We start from the raw sequence: 22,258 nt of genomic DNA on the forward strand, positions 1-22,258 counted from the left end.
ATATTCACCAAACAATCTGATTGGCAACAAGAAAATACATATATAGCAGTTACTCTGCCATGAAATAGAATTGTCAGTATTGTATTTGTTTAAAAGCAGAGAGAAAAATCTGGAGTATTATTTACACTGGAAGAAATATTACGGTATTTGTTCCTGACAGAATAAAGACTAGGGAATATGTGTTCCAACAAGAGCAGTTATTATAGCATTGTTATAAATAAGTTTCCAGATGAAATTTTGTTGGGAGGAACAAATCAAGTTGTCAACACTGCACCTTGGTGGGAAAGCCATTTCACAATAACAACTTAATACAAAACGAAGTCTCAATTTTCAAAAGTATTATATATGGACAACATGCATATATATGATAAGAACATTTTATGCAGATTTACTTTTTTTGTCATTTTGCATGCACAGTTAACATATAACAACTGTATTAGGATAGCCCAATAATTTTCGTGAAATATTTTAATGGTATTTGAATTCTGAATAAGATCATCATTTCACAACTATTTAATACGTGTTGCTAACATTAAAGAACTGTTCCTTTTCAATTTAAAGCACTATTTGCAATTCAGATCATTAATTCGTATTATACTCAAATCACTAGTATTGAAATCGATTAGTTAATATGTTTTGTGATTCTTGTAATTTTATTGTATAAGTATGAAAGGTTGCATCATGTTAACGCATAACTAACTATGATTTTGTTCTATTTACAAGCGTTTCAAAAATCTTCAAGTTACATGCAATACCCTTTGAAGCACGCATTTCCTTATCAGATAAAGAACTATATAATACTGTTGCTTCGAATGCCATTTTGTTATAAAATTCGACGAAGATGGTTAATTGACAAGGGTTAACGCTCTAGCGTATTTGGCTTGAATCTAAATTCCGTCAATATATTCTAACTGTACTTTTAGATCGTCGGTAAGGTCGTAAAGTCTTATCATCTTGCGCAAAACTTATGAAATATATGCTAAATACCAAGAGATAGATTCATTAAACGTTATATGCCTTTTATTCTCTCTAAATCGCCGTGCGAATGTTCAATGTATCAACTATACGAAATACACTGCAAACAATTTGATATTTGACACAAATTCAATATTCCTGCTGTCGACTCTCAGAATTAATTAAGCAATGTTCTTATTTGATAAAACCCAATACACCACGAGAAAATGAAATGTAAATAATTTCCATAAATGCAGCTTTTGTTTTTCATCTCTTCTGATACCGTATTATTCATTTCGCACAACACGTACAGTAAAATATTAAAAGAACGTAGTGCGACACTCTTCTTTTTTTATATGTTTTATATATAACAAATTTCAAAAGAACATACGACATATAAGAACCACTTTTTGTCGGTCAAATTTCCAAAACACAAATAATACAAGGAGTAAATGCACTTCTGAAATGTTCATGAGGAATCTGTTTTAAGGTATGATTTGGAAGTCGTATATGAGTTCGAAAAATGATTGTAATCAAACAGCTGAAATATAAACATGCCAGTCAACACATATGGTAATTTTAAAAGTATATGGAAAAGCTTTAGAATGCGTTAACAATTGTATCACACGTCTTCATTTTATACAAAACAGCGAAAAACGAAATTAAATTGAATTTTTCATTACTCATTCCACCAAGCTACCACTTGTGAATACTACTGCTGGTGAATTTTGTCTCTGATAATATCACCAGTCATGTTCTAATTCTGAAAAAAAAAATCTGGCAGTTTGAACAAAAAAAAACAACAAGGTTATAATACCTCCTTCAAATAGATTTTCACAATGCATTAGCAATTTTTAGTCCCTTTAAAATCTAGCCCCTCATGAATTATCAATCTACTTCTATTTGTTGGGCTGTTATCGCTTAACTGGACACCGTAAATTCACATTGTTGCACTGTGATTTATCTAGTATACCAACAACTATTTGTTTTTTTTCAAATGCCGCCACCTGCTCATATAGTTGGCGCAATTGATGACCATTTCTCACATATCCTAGGTGTACTCCTACATATTTACGCAATGCATATGCCTTTGTTTGTTTGTTGTTTTTTCCATAACTTTAATATCAATTGGCAAAGCGAGATGTTTAAATATATTGATTTTTTTTTGTTATAACGTGTTACCGTCTTCACACAAGGACCAAACAAAGAAGAAGTATTCGGTACGGTTTTGAAACTTTTAAATATGTATAAAAAAACACAGTAAAAAACAAATTTTAAAGTTAAATCGGCCTTCTAGAAGTATAGCGCTAAATAATTAACATTTATATTTTTCGTCATGAATAAAGGGGAGAAGTGAGGTATACGCCAATGAAACAGTAAACAAAAAAAAACAAAAAAAACAAAAGACATCTAGAGGGGCAATGAAAATAATGAAGATATCTCAAATCTCTGCAATGTTCAAATTCAGGAACGTTGAGCAAGGCTTTTTACCACAGCATTAGAAACTTTTGGCAAAACACAGACATATAAGTAAATACAGAATACATGAGTATAATGGAGTAGCTCGTACGACTAAATGGTTACATTATATAGTATTAGTCATCTTTGAATTAATAAAATTGCTTTTAAGAAATGATAGACTTAGTTGAAATGCCGAAAGGTAAATATTCAATTGAAATGAATGATCTTTGCTTATGGAAAATCATATGATAAGTTTTTCAAGTGTGTGTAAGTTCAAATTTTAACGTCAAACAACACTTAGCGCAAACCGTGGATGATAGTCCACGCAACAACAATTGATTTTTGCCGAAAGCGACTGATTTTGATAACAGAATTCGTACCGTCGTTGAAACAGAATACGTTATAAGGATACTTTAGTTGATCCGTTAACTCACAAAAAAATATTTTCTAGGCATATGATTGGTTAATAGCGACCTCGTGGAGACCATGTATATTCAATATTAGGTTAGTAGGGAGGCGGGGCTTATTTCAATACATGGTTAGTAGTGGATTTCCAACTAAGGCATTGTTTGATTATTTAAAAGTATTGAAAGATCTGTTAAATATTGTTATATCAAGGTTTGTTGATAATAGATATTTGTCGTTCACATCAGTTTTTAAGTGCAGACCAATTGAAGAAGGTTCTTAAAATTGAACACTTGAACACTTTGATACAGAAAAAAAGAAGATGTGTGAGGATAGCAAATAAGACATCTTTAGTCTAAATTCAACAAATAAAGATAGTCGGTAAGATAAATTCGTTACATAGTGTGCTAGTGACCTAATATGATATATACAGGGTAAGTAAATTCCATATGGACCTAATATGATATATACAGGGTAAGTAAATTCCATATGGAATTTACTTACTCTGTATATATCATATTAGGTCACTAATACACTATGTAACCAATAATATTGCAAAATTGTATTGGCTCACTGAAAATGCCTCACACTGCCCCTGACTTAATATATACAAATTTAAAATAATTTTGTGGTTGGAACAAGGTTTTGCAACACAAAATCTTCAACTTAGTCCATTTGCTCATCTCCCCCTAATCAGAAATGGCTCTGTACTTGCAGCTACAAAATTCCTTACAGGCACTCGAACGCCCATTTTAAACTAAAAGGTTTTTTTCGTCCAACAAAATTTGCATACTTCCACAAACGTATTTGAGTTTTATATCCCAAATCAGTTTAGACGTGGTTGGACATTTATTTATACCTCACATCCAAATATGACTTTAATGGCAGCGAACTTCAACATATAAAATGTACATTAGTAATCTACAATAATATTAAAAGAAAACTTCGATAAACGGAGCTAATTGCATCACTGTGCAGACTAAATCAAACAAATGAAAATATCTCGATTAAATACAAACAAAAATTCATCATCGTCAGAGTCCATTAAACAGAAAATCGACATATATAGCGAAGTTTGAATGATAAATATTGATGCATATATATTTGTATTTGTTTGACGGTCTTTAAACAGTAAAACCACTGTAAGATGTTACGGTGAAATAGAAACGTGCCTTCGTGCTGACCTCACAATTTCTTCAAGAACATAATAAAACAAAATAATTTACCGAGCTTTTTTATACTACATATTTAAAAGCATTATAACATCCGTTTTGCTTACATCAAACATTTTGAATTCCCTTGATTTTTTTTTATCATGAAATCATTGTATTTTAATAAGCAAATGTATTTATGATTCTATGTCCTCGGTAAATATATAGATAGCATCATTAAGTTGTAAAATACGATCTTGTTGACAGTTTCAGTTTTTCAAATTAAACGAGAAATATTTGTAATAGAGCACAGGTTATGAAGAAGATAATTTCGTGAATGACTAAATGATAACATGAAAACTTGCGAAACAAAATTTATTTGCAATATCGTTGCCGAGCATTTAAATAAAATGATTTATTTTAATTTTTTTGTTTGTCTCTGTTATGAAGCATTTGCAGGATTTCAACATTGACGTATTCACAGTCTAACTCTCCTATTTAATCAGACTAGCCACTTTATAACTCGTTACTTTAACATTGTCAACAACTCATGTCTAGATAATGTGTTGGCTAAAGGTTACCAGTATGCGTCAACGAGACTGCACCCCAAAGACAGAAATAACACACCCAGAGGTCAACAAACGTAATTACATTTTTGAATAATTGACATTAATTACAACCACTTCCTCTGCTGGTTGACTGCTAGTCCTCGAGGAAAATTACCTGCCCAATAGTAAATACTTTGATACTGGCGTGAAAATATGGATGTTTGTTTAATTCAAAGGATTTACTGTTACAAAATTTTGGATTAATTTTAATTAAAGTAATATATCTCCCTCATGCAAAGCTCGGATTCCTTGGATTCCTTGTCTGATTTTGGCTTTACTTGTATGTTTTTTGGATTGTAAGCCTTTGATGTTTTAAGTTAGCCTTGAATTTTCAAATATTTAGGCATCGAGAACCACTGAAGGGACATTTATTGTCGAAATGCGCATCTGTTGCAGAAAAATTGGTACTGTCAATTTTATTACTGCTTTATATATACATTTGTCATGGTAATAGTATACAGAAAACTGCAAGCCGAAAATGGGATGATGACATTTAAAAAAACAAAACAATTAATAATCCACGTCAACTCAAAGTTTAAGAAAATGACGGGAAAAGACAAGCATTGACAAAGTTCATGGGTTATTTTCTATATGAAAATGTTTAATAAATTTGTATTTTGTTATCCCAGTGCCATGTGTCTTGCTCATTGTTGATAGTCGTATAGTTATTTCCGTTCTGGTCCTTTGGTCTATGGTTGTCTCATCGGCAATCATACTCCATCTCTCTATTTGTATAACAACCTGATGATATCAATTAATGCCGCCCTACAATCTTATATCAACATTGGCTGTCGGTGGCCACTGTCTATTACAATCATTTTTTTGTCACGGGTTTCACAGAATTTCATACAATTTTCCTTCCTTTTGAAAAAAAAAGTCAAACACAATTGAACTGTTGGGGTAAAAGAGGGGCAAGCTATACCGAAGAGACATTCAAACACAATTAAACTGTTGGGATAAAAGAGGGGCAAGCTATACCGAAGAGACATTCAAACACATAATTTGAAGATTAACAGAAAACGACATGGCAAAAACACAAAACAAAGACCAACAAACAACAGTATACAAAACACAACATGGAAAACAAGAGGCCGAGAAACACAAAAAGAAAACTATGGAAAATCAAAGTTATAAAATAAAGGAGTATTTATTATCTATCCAATTTTTTTCAAGTTTGGTTCCAACCTATATATATTGCTAATTGACATTCATTCCAATGTATACATGTTATATCCAACGCACAGATTCAAATTTGTTTATTGAATGACATTTCATAAACTTTGATAAATAATATCATCTATAAAAGCTAGATGTGAAATACTACATTTATTAATTTCTTGCAGATGGTATCCTACTTCCAAAATTATCTCTGTTGACAGTTTGAGTCCGTTCTTTCTAAAAATAGGATAAATTCTATCTATAAAATTATAACTTATAAGCACCGTTAAAAATAAAAAGCTTCGACGCAAAGTGAACAGCTTTATGCAGCTAGACTTGTCCCATGTGTGAATTAATACTTAGCAACAATATGGCATCTGTCAAAAGAACACTTGGCATTAAAAGTTTATTAGGCTTACAGTTTAACTGAAATGTGTATGTTCAATTAAACATTTAAATAAACTCATCATAGACAATAGGACTAAATTTAGTATATACGCCAGACAAAAAAAAAGACTCATCAGTGACGTGAAGCTCGAATCGAAAAAAGTTAAAAAGGCCAAATAACGTACGAATTTGAAGAGCATTGAGGACCAAAATTCCTAAAAGTTTTGCCAAATATAGCTAAGGTAATCTATGCCTGAGGAAGAAAAGCCTTAGTATTTCAAAAAATTCAAAAATTTGGAAACAGTAAATTTTAAAATATAACCATATCAATGGCAGTTTATGTCAGCAGAAAAAGTGCTGACTACTGGACTTGTGATACCCTCGGGGAAATAAATCTCCACCAGCGGTGGCATCGACCCAGTGGTTGTAAATAAACTCATCATAACATCATTAACTTGTTTCTGTATCAACGTTGAGGTGATACAAAACTAAAACGAGCAATGTCGTTTAATAACTTATTCAAGACATCAAAAATGCCACTAAAGCATTTCTTCTAAAAAAAACCAAAAAAACAAATTTGGTCAGATCTGTAAAATAGCACCTAAAGGTACCAAATGGATAATTAATTAGCTATTGTCTGTAAGAACAACAATTCTCTTATAAATATTTTGGTATTCTTTACATACGCTAAATGTTTCCCATTCACAAATAATAAATATATATACTATCATTTGCGTCGTTTAGAGGAAACTTATTAATAAATATATGCTATCTGTCTACCTTAAAATCTGTATGTTACATTTCTATATTAAACTATGATTAAAAAAAAAAAACATTCTTTCGGTACCGATTGACTGAACTTTTTTTTCGGGTAAGTAAGTTTACATACTTTTGGTTTTAGCATAAATAACCGTCTTTTTAATGAAAAATAAAAGATAATAAAACACACTTAAATTGACAATTATTACAAAATAAAAGATGAAAAGTCTATAAATAATCTTACCTTATCAACCACGATATTCTAAATGATTTCCTTTACGTACTAATCGATACAATGTTAACTTTATAAATGTTACACTGCACGATGTCTTTCAACACTATCAGAAACTTTTTTGTTTTCCGTACTTGCCTAACCCAATAAGGTCGTAAATTTGATCAGTGGCCGATCTGGCATTTGTTAAGATTCGTTTGTCTTAATAGATTTATTATATCAACGTCCAATTTACAAAAGACGATTCCTAAACTGTATTCATTATACAAGGTTGCAATGCTAAATCAATGAACAATCAGAAATACTGATTTATTCTACTTCTGTTTTTGAGAATAATTAAAAGTGAGGACACCACCCCTTACCGGCCATAACGTTGTTCGTCTCAAATTAACTGAATATAGAATTCGATTTGATTGTATTAACTATATATGCTTGATTTAACCGTCTAGGGCATACTTCTAGAATGTAACAAGTAAAACAGATACTATTCATTCTCCAATCGAAACACTTAGTGATATATGTAAATATATACCATATAATGAATTATCGGTAATAAATCGATGGTAATGATAGATTCTTCAAGATGATGAAGCCGAGAGAAAATTCGAGATTTATGCGAATAGATGGTAAATGCGGTTACTGAAACTGAATGAGAAAATATACTTGAAAGCAAACTAGTTCGAAAAGATATAATTATATATATATGTCTACTCACCAGTCGGTGTGTCAAACTCGATTTTAGTTCTTATCGTTTTACTACAAGCTTAACATCGAGATGACAAATGCATTGATTACTTTCTAGTATTTTATACCGAGTAACATTATCGTCGAGGACTGACATTGTCAAAACAAAAATATTAACCAATTTCATTTACTTCTCTACTAACATTTCTATGTATAAAATTAAGAGATCAAATGACATAGAAGTACAACTACAGTTAATGATAGATAATGCTAATCATAAATCTTTCATAAAATGTCAACAGCTTATAGTGCATTTAACAAAGTGAATCACTAATATTTGGATTGTTATTTTTTTGCGAATAAAACATGCTACTTAATGATTCTTTATGTTTGCCCCGGTCCATTATAAGAGACCCTGGTAATTGACCACCTTCCTTCATTTCGGAATGTTCATATTAGGCGCCTGGCTCAGGTCCTATATTATTACTATTAGATTTCAAACATTTTCGTAAGCGATCAATCCTTTCCTTTATCTTAACACCGAACAATGAAGTAATATAATGTGTAAGTAAAAAAAAACTAATGCTATTTACAAAGGAATTACATAATGAGATATATTTGTACTTGAATAATAAAGAAATCGTTTTCAGACCACTTTCCTTGTATAGTAGTTTAATTAATTTAAAGTGGTATGTGTTAAATATCAAATGATTTATTATGTAGATATTGACAAGTTAACGAAAGTGTTTCCATTTTATTTCTTTGATATCACACTTATTACTAAGATGTTATTTTATACATGGCAATGAAAAATAATTTATCAAAATATGTACAGGGTTTCTATTCATGTTTTGTAATTATCTCTTGACACAAGTTCAATGTAAATGAAACATTGCTTTCTTTATAAATGATCGACATTTGCCCATTTCAAATATAAACATTTTAATCATTTTGAGGGGCCATGTTCTTAAATGAAATGTCATACATACAGTTTTGCAAAGCCGACCGTGCGAGGGCTGAAAAGCCAGTCAAGGTCGTTAAACACTTCCATATATATATTTTTGCAAGTTTTTGTTCTACCTAGCCTGTTACTTAATCATGTCTAAAAGATGTTAAAATAACATGTTTGTGGAATATTTAAAACAATGTCAATATGATACGAAGATTTGTTTCACAAAAGTTTCCACTCTGTTTATTTATTAGATTTCAAGCTCTCTGTGATTTTTTTCTTTGCAACTAGACGTATTAATTCATTTGGTTATTGCATTCCAAGGTATATCAAACTCAACCTTTAAAATGTCAAACAATATATATACTACATATCTCAATGACAAAGTATGGTTTTGAAATTCTTAAATAAACGAACTAGAAAAAACACTTTTGTACTTATTAAAGTTGAAGATGGCAGAGCCTACATCATTTAAAAAACATTTTGTTTTAGAATTTCCTTATTTACTCAAGTTTCTATAGAATAATCCAAACCATTCACCACACTTTAATAATGTGCATGAAAAATATGACACGGAAGACTTTCGGAAATAACTTTTACTAAGAAATAGTAAAACAGCCCATGACCACCCTTAGGTCTTAGAAACAGCGAGAAATCCTGCACCCGTAGGTGGGCTACAGCTGGCCCTATTAAATCAATACGAGTGCATCGAAAATGGACGCAATATTAGACTCCAAAGCATACAAATGAACCAAATAAAATAAAAAAGCATGCAAAACTTACAAGACCAGAGGCTTCTGACTTTGGATAGACGCGAAAATGCGTTGTTAAATGCCACGTGTTTTAAAATTACATTTGAAGAAGGAAATGAGACCAAGGCAGAATTTTGAAGTTCTTAACACAAATTGGTAGTTTTATATATTGAAAAGCAAAACTCCTGATTGCTAGAAGTATCAGTAATTCTAGGAACTGCAGGAGAAACCATTCATCGCCAAGTCAATAAAATTGTACCTTAGGGATATATTTTGTTTTTTAAAATTTCAATCCAGTAAAAATATCCTTGTCATGTCAAATGTGTACTCTCAATTTGAGCTCGCAATACGACTGTTAGTTTAATGACCATACAAGGATTCAGTAACTATATCGAACCCCATACCATTACTGCATATATCGAACCCCATACCATTACTGCATATATCGAACCCCATACCATTACTGCATATATCGAACCCCATACCATTACTGCATATATCGAACCCTATACCATTACTGCATATATCGAACCCCATACCATTACTGCATATATCGAACCCCATACCATTACTGCATATATCGAACCCTATACCATTACTGCAATAAAGTGACATAGTAATTGGATACTAAGTGACAGTATAAAAATAAATAAGCCTTAACAAATGGTCATTATATCTACATTACTTATTTTTATATTTTATATAGTCACAAATAAACTGGTTATGTACTTTGTTTGACGGAATATACACGGACTAGCCTGTGTGATAGTAATGCAGAAATCAATTTAAAGATTATTGTATGTTTACAAATAGCTTTACGAGTTATGTAAATGGAATGAAATTGTTAGAGGAATCATTTATAGTCGAATAAATCTATTATACGAATTATGTAAAATATAGAAAGATTGCGATAGGAAAAGTATCACTGCATCGCTAACCACTTCAAACAAATGTTAAGTTGACACTACCAACAAATGTTGAATTATAACCACACTTTTTGCAGTGCCCCAGTATACAGGAACAACCTATTTGGGACATCCAACAAATTGACAGGTATTTCCAAGACCCTTGCTAACCTGCCAGGCAAAGGGCAAAATGCTTGGTATAGGGTTCGATATATGCAGTAATGGTATGGGGTTCGATATATGCAGTAATGGTATGGGGTTCGATATATGCAGTAATGGTATGGGGTTCGATATATGCAGTAATGGTATGGGGTTCGATATATGCAGTAATGGTATAGGGTTCGATATATGCAGTAATGGTATGGGGTTCGATAGTGTCCCACCTATCTAAATCTCAATTGCAATATGCCAGTATAGATACAGACTACCATGTCCGTCACTGTTTTTTATTAGCGTCAGGACATTACTTTAACCGCTTATGTAGAGTGGCATTATACTATACTATATATGTATACAACTCAATTTGTAAATATTTTGGCCATATTTTGTTAAAGTAGACTTGAAAAGAACATTTAAGCGATGGCAATGTTAAAAGAACTTAGCAGAAAGGAGCAAAAAACACAACTGTAAGATTAGAGGATGATATAGATTGTACAAAATTGGCATTTTTCTCGATACCATACATCGACCAAACTTTGTCCTCATATTCATCAGACGCCCCGCAGCCTTTTATTGACTTGTTTGGACCAAGCGACCATGTATGGTAACCTCGAATTAACTGTGTTCCCTGTTAGTAAACACATCTAGAATATTTTTATTTATTGTTTATTAGTACCTTTTTGTCTTTAAAGTTATCCTTCTTTCCAGTAAAAAAAAAAGTACTTGGAACAGTCTATCACATACTGTTAATGCTTGAAACTCAATGAAGAACTCAAAGATTGAGTTACATATAACAGAAACCCACAGTCTGAAACATTTTGCAGCATCTTAATTTTTTGTATTTCATTTTGATTATACTAGATGAATTTATCATAACTTTGAATTCAAATAGTCAACTTCTACAGACACTAAATTGTGGACTGTACTTGTACTGAAGAAAGTTTAAAATACATATAGATCAAACGTCTGGAAAATTTCAATTACGTAACGTAATTACCCGGATGTTCCATGTAATTATCCAACCTCCATCGGTACTAAGTTATATCGGTAATCATATAGACCTACATAAAGGAGTAATGTCTTCATTCAGCCAAGGAAATAAGTTTGACCGGTATGAAGGATAATAATGGGCAGAACGTTCTGTAATGTGCATCTCCTACAGATAAACTCCTTCCTGTTAAGTCATCAACAGACGCTGTCATAAAACAGCAGTTAGGAACAACTGGAGATTAATGATCTGTGTGCACATAATAAATTCTATTAATGAACTAATTAAAACTAACTGTTTATGATCGTTCGGACATCGTAAAACATCGTAAAACAAACCATTGTTAAATTAGAAAGTAGTATTTATCGTTATGGCAGAAAGACTTAAATGATTACTTATATCAAATATTATTATATTCTCTATCAGATGTTCGGTCATTTAGTGCATGGGGTAATACATTCTTCTTTCTTATTTACTAAGGATCATGCACTGACTTTTTCAAACTTATATTATGTATTTAATTTTACTGTTCTCATCATGGCATGCTAAATATTTGTCGTTTGAGATTCAGCAAATTTTTTATGCATGATTTTGATTGCGGTTATTGACATTAAAAGAGCTTTCAGTAATTGCTAGTACTACTTTGCATATACATTTTATAGTTCACGGGTTCTTATGGTGTTCTGTTACACCGCTGTCCAATAATAGGAAAGGGTTGGACGCAAACAAAAATGTTGAAATCCGCCGTATTATGTATGTGTGTGTGCCAACTGAGCAGGAGCCTTTAATTCATTGGTTGTCGTGTGTTGTTGTATATCACATTTGTTTGTTTTCTGTATTATTAAGATCTAAAGTTGTTTACTTTTACTTCACTAGGTCTGGTTGAAATTTGTCTTTTTAAGAATCACACATCTTCTTATTCTAACCTTATAACCTAAGTTTAGTTCATGTAATAGTTATATAAAATATGTCTTTTTCCTTCCATTTGAATTTCATAATAACTTGTTTTTACTTTTAATTAATTTAAAAAAAACATGATAATAAAGACATACCAAACTTTGAATCTTAAGGAAAACATCTGAATAAGAATTGCGTTTAAAATTTCCATTAGTTGCTAAAGTGCATTCTTTTATCAGCAAATGTTTAACATTGTAATAATTCGCATTTACTAGAAATCTATTTTGAAATGCATATCTTACTATTTGAAATAACATAGGTAAATTATTCAATATTCAAACAGAGGTTTCAAATAGGTTTTGAATTGTAGCGCATTCTTATTAACATACAAGATGTGTTTTACGAGTTCTTTTGTTGTAAACGAGTTGTTGTTTTCTAGTCTTTTCAATCGAAGTGGACTTTTACCTTATATCAAAAGGCTATGTCTCATTTAAGGAAAGTCTATGGCACAATTAGATTGAAGTTAACCTACATTACTAAAAAAAGAAAACGAAAAAAAACCTTCGTGGCAGTAAGAAGATTATATTGATCACTTCCTTTATCAAATAAAACAAACCTAGATTATTGTCAACTAGGATAAATAGAAAATAATGCAAGTGTTCAACTCAAGTCACGTTTATTATCCCCAATGCAAAAAGGTAAGATTGATATAACCATTAGTAAACTACGTTCGTATGAACTGTGAAAATAATAGTTGATGTTGGAGATATTAAAAAAATTATCGATATTCATATGATCTCATATGAATTAATCTAATTTAGCACTGTGAAATACAGTACGTGATTGAAGTTTTATTGGGCAGTTGGGTAAATGATAGATTGAAAATCGGTATCAAAAGGTTGCTTTAATTGAAACTAGAAACAATATTACAACTCATCGGAAGAAGTGACCAAGAAAGTAGCACTAATAAATTTAACTATGCTAGTGTAATTGTGAGCACGGCGGCGCGAAAGACTGTCTGTGCATAGATATGCTGGAAATTATACTGGTTGCGACTAAACAAATATTCGCCCGAACTTTCATTTTGTTTTATCTAATTTACAAACTTAATTTTCTCTCAATCCTATTTCTCCCCTCAATATTTCAGCAACATGATATTTATAACTTTATTTTAGCTTTAAATAATCGGGTAGTTTGTTGGTTTTTATTAGGGAGGGAGATTAGCATCAATCATTCCCTCACTGTTTACTGTATCTGATATCATTATAAAAGATTTCCAGTATCTTGTCAGCTGGTAAAGGAGCATGTTTTATTTTTTGTCTATCTGATGAGTTAAGCCTTTTTCAACTTATTTTTATAGTTCGTTCTTATGTTGTACTGTTATACCACTGTCCCAGGTTAGGGGGAGGGTTGGGATCCCGCTAACATGTTTAACCCCGCCACATTATTTATGTATGTGCCTGTCCCAAGTCAGGAGCCTGCAATTCAGTGGTTGTCGTTTGTTTATGTGTTATATATTTGTTTTTCGTTCATTTTTTTTACATAAATAAGGCCGTACGTTTTCTCGCTTGAATTGTTTTACATTGTCTTATCGGGGCCTTTTATAGCTGACTATATGCGGTATGGGCTTTGCTCATTGTTGAAGGCCGTACGGTGACCTATAGTTGTTAATGTTTGTGTCATTTTGGTCTTTTGTGGACAGTTGTCTCATTGGCAATAAGATCATATCCTCTTTTTTATATGTGTTCGGTGACTTCAATATTGTTTATTATGTTTTGTATGTACCCTTTTTACCCGTTTTTTTTAACTGATTTTAATTTTACGCTTTTCTACAGTATGAATAAATTTGAGTATTGAAATGGGGAATGTGTCAAAGAGACAACAACCCGACCATAGAAAAAAACAACAGCAGAAGGTCACCAACAGGTCTTCAATGTAGCGAGAATTCCCGCACCCGAAGGCGTTCTTCAGCTGACCCCTAAACAAATATATACTAGTTAAATGATAATAAACGGCATACTAATTCCCAAATTGTACACAAGAAACTAAAATTGAAATAATACAAGACTAACAAAGGCCAGAGGCTCCTGTCTTGGGACATGCGCAAAAATGCGGCGGGGTTAAACATGTTTATGAGATGCCTCTTTATTCTACAAAGGGGGTCAGTTACTAGTATAAAAATGTGTACCATTGCAACATGTTAATGTGAGCGTCTCAAGTATGAAACCTCGTCAATGGTTGCCTTTAATCATTTTGTTCTTTGCTGAATTGTATACTGCTGGCAGATCTTTGAAAGTCTCTGCTCAATTGATCAACAGCATATCTAAACTTGGGAAGATTAAGAGCTTCGCATATTATATATGCATATAATGTGTTGTTGTAGGCCTATGTTGACATATGTATATTAATGGATGGTTGTCCCTATATCTCCTTTCATTCATATCTTTAAACAGCAAAATTCAAATAAATTTATATCCGTTTATTAACTTAAAAACACCAGAAAAACACAAAAAAATATAATATTTGAAAACAGTTATAAATCGTATTTAAAAAGCGTCTGTGATTTTGCATTGGACCTGGTGCAATTTATAATAACGTTTTAAGTATTTTGAATAAAAGGGCTTATTTGTACGGTGACCTATATATATATAGTGGTTAACTTCTATGTCATTCCTGTACCAAGTCAAGAATATGGCCATTGTTATATTATAGTTCGTTTCTGTGTGTGTTATATTTTAACATTGTGTCGGTTGTTTTCTCTAATATTTGAGGGTGAATTCCAATTACTATAAGACGTGTCACGGTACTTTTCTATCCCAAAATCATGTATTTGGTTTTGGTGTTATATTTGTCATTCTCATCGAATTTTGTCTAATGCTAAGACCGTTTCTGTGTGTGCTGCATTTTAATGTTGTGTCGTTGTTCCCCTCTTATATTTAATGCGATTCCCTCAGTTTTAGTTTGTTACCCCGATTTTGTTTTTTGTCCATCGATTTACGAGTTTTGAACAGCTGTATACTACTGCTGCCTTTATTTGGCCTTTGGTGGAGATTTGTCTCATTGGCATTCGTACCACATTCTTTTATATTTATAATTATTAATAATCCATTTTTGGTGTTAAGTATTCTGACTTATATCTATCTATAATATAACATGGGGAAATATAGCTTTATGCATGTTTAATCGGCTAAACAATGTGCATGTATCATCTATGTACATTTATTTGGCCATCTATTTACAGGAATGTCTTTATTACATAATTGTTATTCAACACATTATACTTTAGCATTTAAATCACGAAAAAGATAATTAAATTGTTGCCTTAATCTTCGGAAACCAGCTTATTTGGTGTATTTCAGAATTTGTAAATATCTAACGCCAACAAAAAATCTATTGTCCTTCTAAAAACCTATCTGGAAGTTTGTGTCTTGTCATTTCCATAAAAAAAACAATATCATCGTCATGTCAACGTTTCAACTTTGACAAACGTACAAAACTATTAGTCCAATTCAAAACGAGAATTGTAATTAAATGTACATGTAATTATGTTTTACTAAGGCTGGGCCATATTAACGGCCAATGGAGAACATGACTGTATTCTCATTCAACTGGACTAGATCGATCATCCTCTATTTTAGATAGCAAATATTGTTAAAAGGATTTTACGGTGCGATTACAATTTTATGTCGATAAGTGACAGAAGAAAAGGACGAAAGCAGAAAGAGTCTACAAAACATACACGAGAAACTAAGGTTTGAACAACACGAACCCTATCTAACATTTAACATACGAGTTGCTCTGGAAGTGAAAGAAGTTTCTGGTGGTGCCCATTACAAACAAATATTCAATTATAAGTAATAAACGAGGGAACAAACCACGACAAATAATGGAACTGGTAACAAACTGATAATATGAACTACATGAACACCTTGTTTACTATATGTAAGGAAGTTAATTAAAACTCATGGTTAACCAAACAATCAAGTCTAAGGACTCATTCGTTTATTTTTCAGGTTCAACCAAATAGAATCGTTGGTGCGATATGAAAGTTCGCGCTTGGTCTTAATAAAGTTGTACTTTTGAGGGTATTCATCGATAAAACTAGTCTTATAATTATAATAACAAAATGATAAAGTAAAAGCAACAAGGGAAGACATAATAGTAAGCAACCAACATGAATTATACCATCTATGACCATCTATGCATATTTCGTTAATGTTTGTGTCACTATCTATTTAGCATATACCTAACCTATCCTTTTATTTAATCCAAACTGTAACACAATATGCATTTATAAAATCTAGAGACCTGATGATTTACTGCAAAAAAAGTGATAATTATGCAATACTTCCTACTGTGACGTATAATTTAAGAATTGTAGAATCAGAAAATCAATTACTCTACTTGGAGTTTTCTTAAACTTAAGAAATCAACCATCTATTATAACACGTTATCTCCGAACAAAGCTGTTTGATAAACACTTTAACGTTTTTATTGGGAATATCGTAAGAACCATAATACGTTTCTGTGTTATATAACTGTCAGCTATGTATAAAGAAATGTACAAATGCACGATTATTAACTGAGAAGACACGTTTAAAAAAGTATAGATGTGTCGGAGGGTAGATTGTTTTTTCTTCTGTAATTTTGCTTTCATTCTTTTGAATTTTCCAGTCAGCATCTAGCCCCTATGCGCGATTACAAAACTAATACTAGTAACCCGTTTTTGACCGCATTGATATGTAAGATAAATAATTCATTAAACAAACTGCAAAGAAGTTTTTTTCTGAATATTTTGATTAAATGTTTACACATAATATTATTTATAAGGCATTCGGAACATTTCAAGTTTCATTTTTTTTTACACGGTTAAGTTCGAAGTTTTAGCGACATTGCGATGTAATCCTGTATGTTAGTAGTAAGAAGAAACAACCTATGAATTCGTAATTTAATATTGTATTATTTTCACAACTTGTGTCTGTGAAAAAGTTATCTAGCTATGTATATGAAGGGTATAACGGGACGTGATTAAAATACGCTCTAGGACAATGAAAACAATAAATTGCAATGTTAATGCAAACAAGCATACTAATTCTTAAGTGAAGAATGTGTTATTCTGATCCAATATGTTTCTATAAACAAGGAACAGTATGATATATCGTGTATTGAGAGAAAGCGATTCTGTCAATAGTGTCACGTGTATGAAATTATTCAATCTTTTATATTATATCATTATGATAGAAACAGGTTAATCAAATGTCAAAAAACTTTCTGATCAAACAAAACTTGTTTTCATGTACTCTTATAAGTATTAATTGTAAGGGGCAATGAATTGTTTTTGAGATTCATATGTATTTGGTATAGTTTTATAATAATAAACAACCATACCATTGTTCTTCAAACCATTGTAATTTACTGGTTATATATGGCATAATGATTTCTTCATTGGTATATTAAGCAACCACATTAACACTGAGTACATACAAACAGCTATATAAATATAAAAATAAGAAGATGTGGTAGGATTGCCAATGAGTCAAATCTCCACTAGAGACCAAAATAAAACAGAAATAATCAATTATAGGTCATTGTACGGCCTTCGACAATGAGTAAAACCCACACCGCATATATTTAGCTATACAGGACCCCGAAATAAAAAAATGTACATATATACAAATAATCACCATTACTGACTCAAACATTTCATTTCTTATACCGATTATTTCAAATCCAGTAGCAAATATTACAGGCATAACTGGTAGAGTAAATGTTGATGGTTAAGGAACTTTCCGGGATTACTGAAATTTGGTTGGGGTTGAGCTGATCAAAATCCATGTTTCTGTGTAGTATACAAACAAACATACGCAGGCGTACTCCGATGAGACAACAACTCGACGCCACAAACAAACAAACAATCCTGATTCTTTTTAATTGTTTGGTGTGGGTTTTTTTTTATGTTTGCTGCCTTTTTCGGCGTATGATCCTTGATTATAACCACTTCGTATCGTTCTTTCTTATTTCAAGTAGAAAGTTAAATTGTAGATGTAATCCAAATGGGGGTTTACAAATATATATCAAAGTTATAGAATAATTAAAGTATGTTAGACTTTATACTCAAATCCAAGTTTGAATTGAGTTATCAAGAAGAATGCTATTAATGTCGTTTTAGCATTTCAAAAGAGCTTTTGTTTTCAAATTTCCAAAATAATGTTTAGCCAAGAACGATTGCTGTATTTGAAAATACACTACACCTTTGCAGCAATATACATCGTTCAAATTCGTGCGATCAATCAGTTCCATGACACAACTACAAACAAAGGTTTAATGTGTCAATTGTTTATCTTAGCTTCACGACAATTAATGAAAAAAAACAACAACCACAAGACTTTCCCTGGTTATATATAATTACAGGTAACCAAGTTCGTTCCCAGGTAAATAGATATTTTAACAATAACAAAAAACTATAAAACTATAACCGACATGATATATAAATAACATCCTATTTTTGTTGTGCTTTAAAGACAAAAAAATAATTATAATTTAGGAACAGCTGCGATGGAAGGACATACAAAATAAAACGAACGTTACACTACTGTCAAATCTAAGTGATTGTTGTTTGCTTAAAGTACAGAAGCAAAGACTTTGTTGTCTGCTCTTTGGTCGGGTTATTGTCTCTCTAATATTACATTTGTATTCCCCATTTTCAATTTTATTTGTTTGAGGAACTACTGATACAGATTCATTCTACACAATTCTGTGTCGATAATTTATTCTCTCTTTTTAATGCAAGGATTTTAATTTTGTATTAAAAAAGTAAAAATAAGACGTGAGAATACACTTTAGTGGTATCATATAAAACTAAACACATCGAAACTTGAGAAGGATTTTCTAATATAAAATCAACATGAAGTTTACGATAGTTGAGTTTTTTCTTTCAGCTTTTAACAATCTTTTTGGTGTTCTAATGTTTTTGAATAGTGTGTGCTAATATAATGGGAATATATGTGTGATCCTTCTGAACGTCTGTTCGTCTGACGGGTTACATAGTGGAGACGCATCATTTTCTAAATAGATATAGGAAGATGTGGTGTGAGTGCCAATGAGACAACTCTCCATCCAAATAACAATTTAAAAATTAAACCATTATAGGTTAAAGTACGGCTCTTTTAGTTCCCGAAAGATGCGTTTTCTTAAAATTCTGAAGTTCGGGATAAACTTATTTTCGTGGTTCCTTTTTTTACTTTTTTACTTAGCTTCGGTGACCTTTCATTGTTACAGTTCATACTTATTTTGTGTGTAAAATGACATAGACCGATAAAAATATATAGAAATTGAAATTTACGTGGTAGGCACACGCAGTTACACATCACAAGTTTACACGAGTTCTTGTAGAATTGTATTTTTTTAATTATAGATCAAATCTGCAAAGGATTAAATAAGGTGGAAAGATTAAACAAACAAAGTTATCATCGTCATTACTATGATAACACTTCTGTGGATGCATCCGGTTATATAAGAGGGATGACGTGGGCTTCTTTTTAGAAATGTAAAATAGCAATACTATATATATCTGAATACTTTTATTTATCCTTTAAAATAAAATATCTTAGACATTTCAAAGTTTGTCCGTATTTGGGTACATCTATTATCCAGACTTCGTAATTATTCGTAGCAAGAGTAGAACTTTTGACAAACAATTTTGGTAAACTTCAACTTTTAATAGTGAAACGAATTTGTGCAAGAATGAAATGCAAATTAATCTTAGTTAAAGCTAGTCTCATATCAGCACCATAGTAGTTTGAAAATTAAAAATTACGTTTAAATGGTACCGTTCAAAGGTTTCATATTTTTTCACAATTTGTGTTTGAAATGACAACTTCATACACAGTGTCAGAATGGAGACACATAAGACTTAAAGTCTAGACACATAAACAAAACATCCAAATAGGTCTACCCAATTTGGTCGAAAGAATTGCCACCTATTAATATGGAATGCACTAAGTTTTACCAATAAGAAGATGTGGTATGAGTGCTAATGAGACAACTCTCAATCAAAGTCACAATGTGAAAAAAGTAAACAATTATAGGCCAAAGTACGGCCTTCAACACAGAACCTTGAATATTTGTACTGAAGTCCCAAGCATTGTCTAGTTGAATGATATTTGCAGCATTTTAAAATCATTGTGGATATTGTCTCGAGTTTTGCAGCCTTTACCAGTGGAGTTACTTTCTCAAGTTTTACAATTTCAGTGCTTGTGGTAAGCAAGTACTTTAAACATGGTACGGTATGACTGAAAGGTGAACAATATTACATATGGTATCCCTTATTCCGTCTAGAGGTATACAATATTACATATGGTATCCCTTATTCCGTCTAGAGGTATACATGATTACATATGGTATCCCTTATTCCGTCTAGAGGTATACATGATTACATATGGTATCCCTTATTCCGTCTAGAGGTATACATGATTACATATGGTATCCCTTATTCCGTCTAGAGGTGAACAATATTACATATGGTATCCCTTATTCCGTCTAGAGGTATACATGATTACATCTACACACCCAAAGGTATGAAAAATTTGACATGTACCATACGCTCCACTGACAACATTGACATCTTCGCACTTATCAAAAGAAACACTTGTGACAAGTAACTTTATTTTAAAATTAGTTGGATTTTGAACGTTGCTAGAATTTTTTTTCTTTTGTTACAATTACCAGTGAAGTCATCATTTAGAAAGCTCGATGCTTATAACGTTTGGATTGCAAAATAATTATAAATCTGATTAAATGAAACAGCACTGCAAGTTCACTCTTAAATTGTTTAAAATTTTGTCGCTCAGTTTTTAAGTCTAGTCATAGAGTTTAGTTGACTGTTTTTCGTCTTTTTTGCCTTTTTTTATTTTTGGCAATGATCCTGGTCTGCTTTTGTTCTTCTTAGTTATCTCAATCAACTCTTAAATGTTGCACTCCAGTCTGACTCCTGCCAACAGTATTCCAAATTTTTTTCCAAAACTACTGAATGGATTTTCAAGATATGTACCCTTTTTTTAAAGCTGAAATTTCATTCATTCTTAATCAATATATATTATTATTTTGGAATAAACCTTTAAAAACATATATATATATAACTGCCAAAAAAGTACTCTCCCAAATTGGATGAAAATAGCCAGTTTTATTGAAAATACAGACAATAGTTCCTTCACTTCATTATCCTAAATTCATGAATATTAAAATTTATATAGACGTTTTGTTTAAACTATTTCTTATCGATTAGTAGTGAGATACCTCAAAATTGAAAAGGTATAGGGGAACACAAGGCAAAGATAAATGTGGTGATTATATTACATGTACATAGTTAGTTTACGAAACTAAGTGATTGAGGCATTCTATCTTTTTCAAACCACTTGTGCATGATAGTATTGATGACGGTATTATTTGTCCTTGCCGACATGCATTTGTTTCTCTCTCTTATTTAAAACCAGATGTGACGCGCTATTTTATCTGTCTATTCCATATATAGTTAAACTCGAGAAGTTAACAAAGGAGACAATAACACATGTTAAAAGTCCCTCTATCAAAAGTCCACTTAAGATTAATATGATGAAGAAAAGTAATATATAAAGTCCATGGTCTGTCAAAAATCAGTCTGCAGCAATAAATCAAACAGAGCTTCACAATATCGTTCTCTTAAAGTTCAATTGAAACTCATTCAGTAGTTCTTGAGATGATGGCGTTATATAAAAATTCAGATGAAAGAATAAACACCAAAAAGCATTAACCGTTTTCTGACAGAAGCGAAG

The 22,258-nt window shown here is 31.6% G+C and overlaps 1 protein-coding gene across 4 annotated transcripts in view; it reads right to left on the reverse strand.

Moving 5' to 3' along the window:
* The window catches only part of LOC134725922 (cGMP-dependent protein kinase, isozyme 1-like), a 58,575-nt gene that overhangs the window by 31,681 nt on the left and 4,636 nt on the right, over positions 1–22,258 (reverse strand). The gene's annotated exons all lie outside the window — the stretch shown is intronic.

This window comes from Mytilus trossulus, chromosome 7, assembly GCF_036588685.1.
Source record: "Mytilus trossulus isolate FHL-02 chromosome 7, PNRI_Mtr1.1.1.hap1, whole genome shotgun sequence".
NCBI lineage: Eukaryota > Metazoa > Mollusca > Bivalvia > Mytilida > Mytilidae > Mytilus > Mytilus trossulus.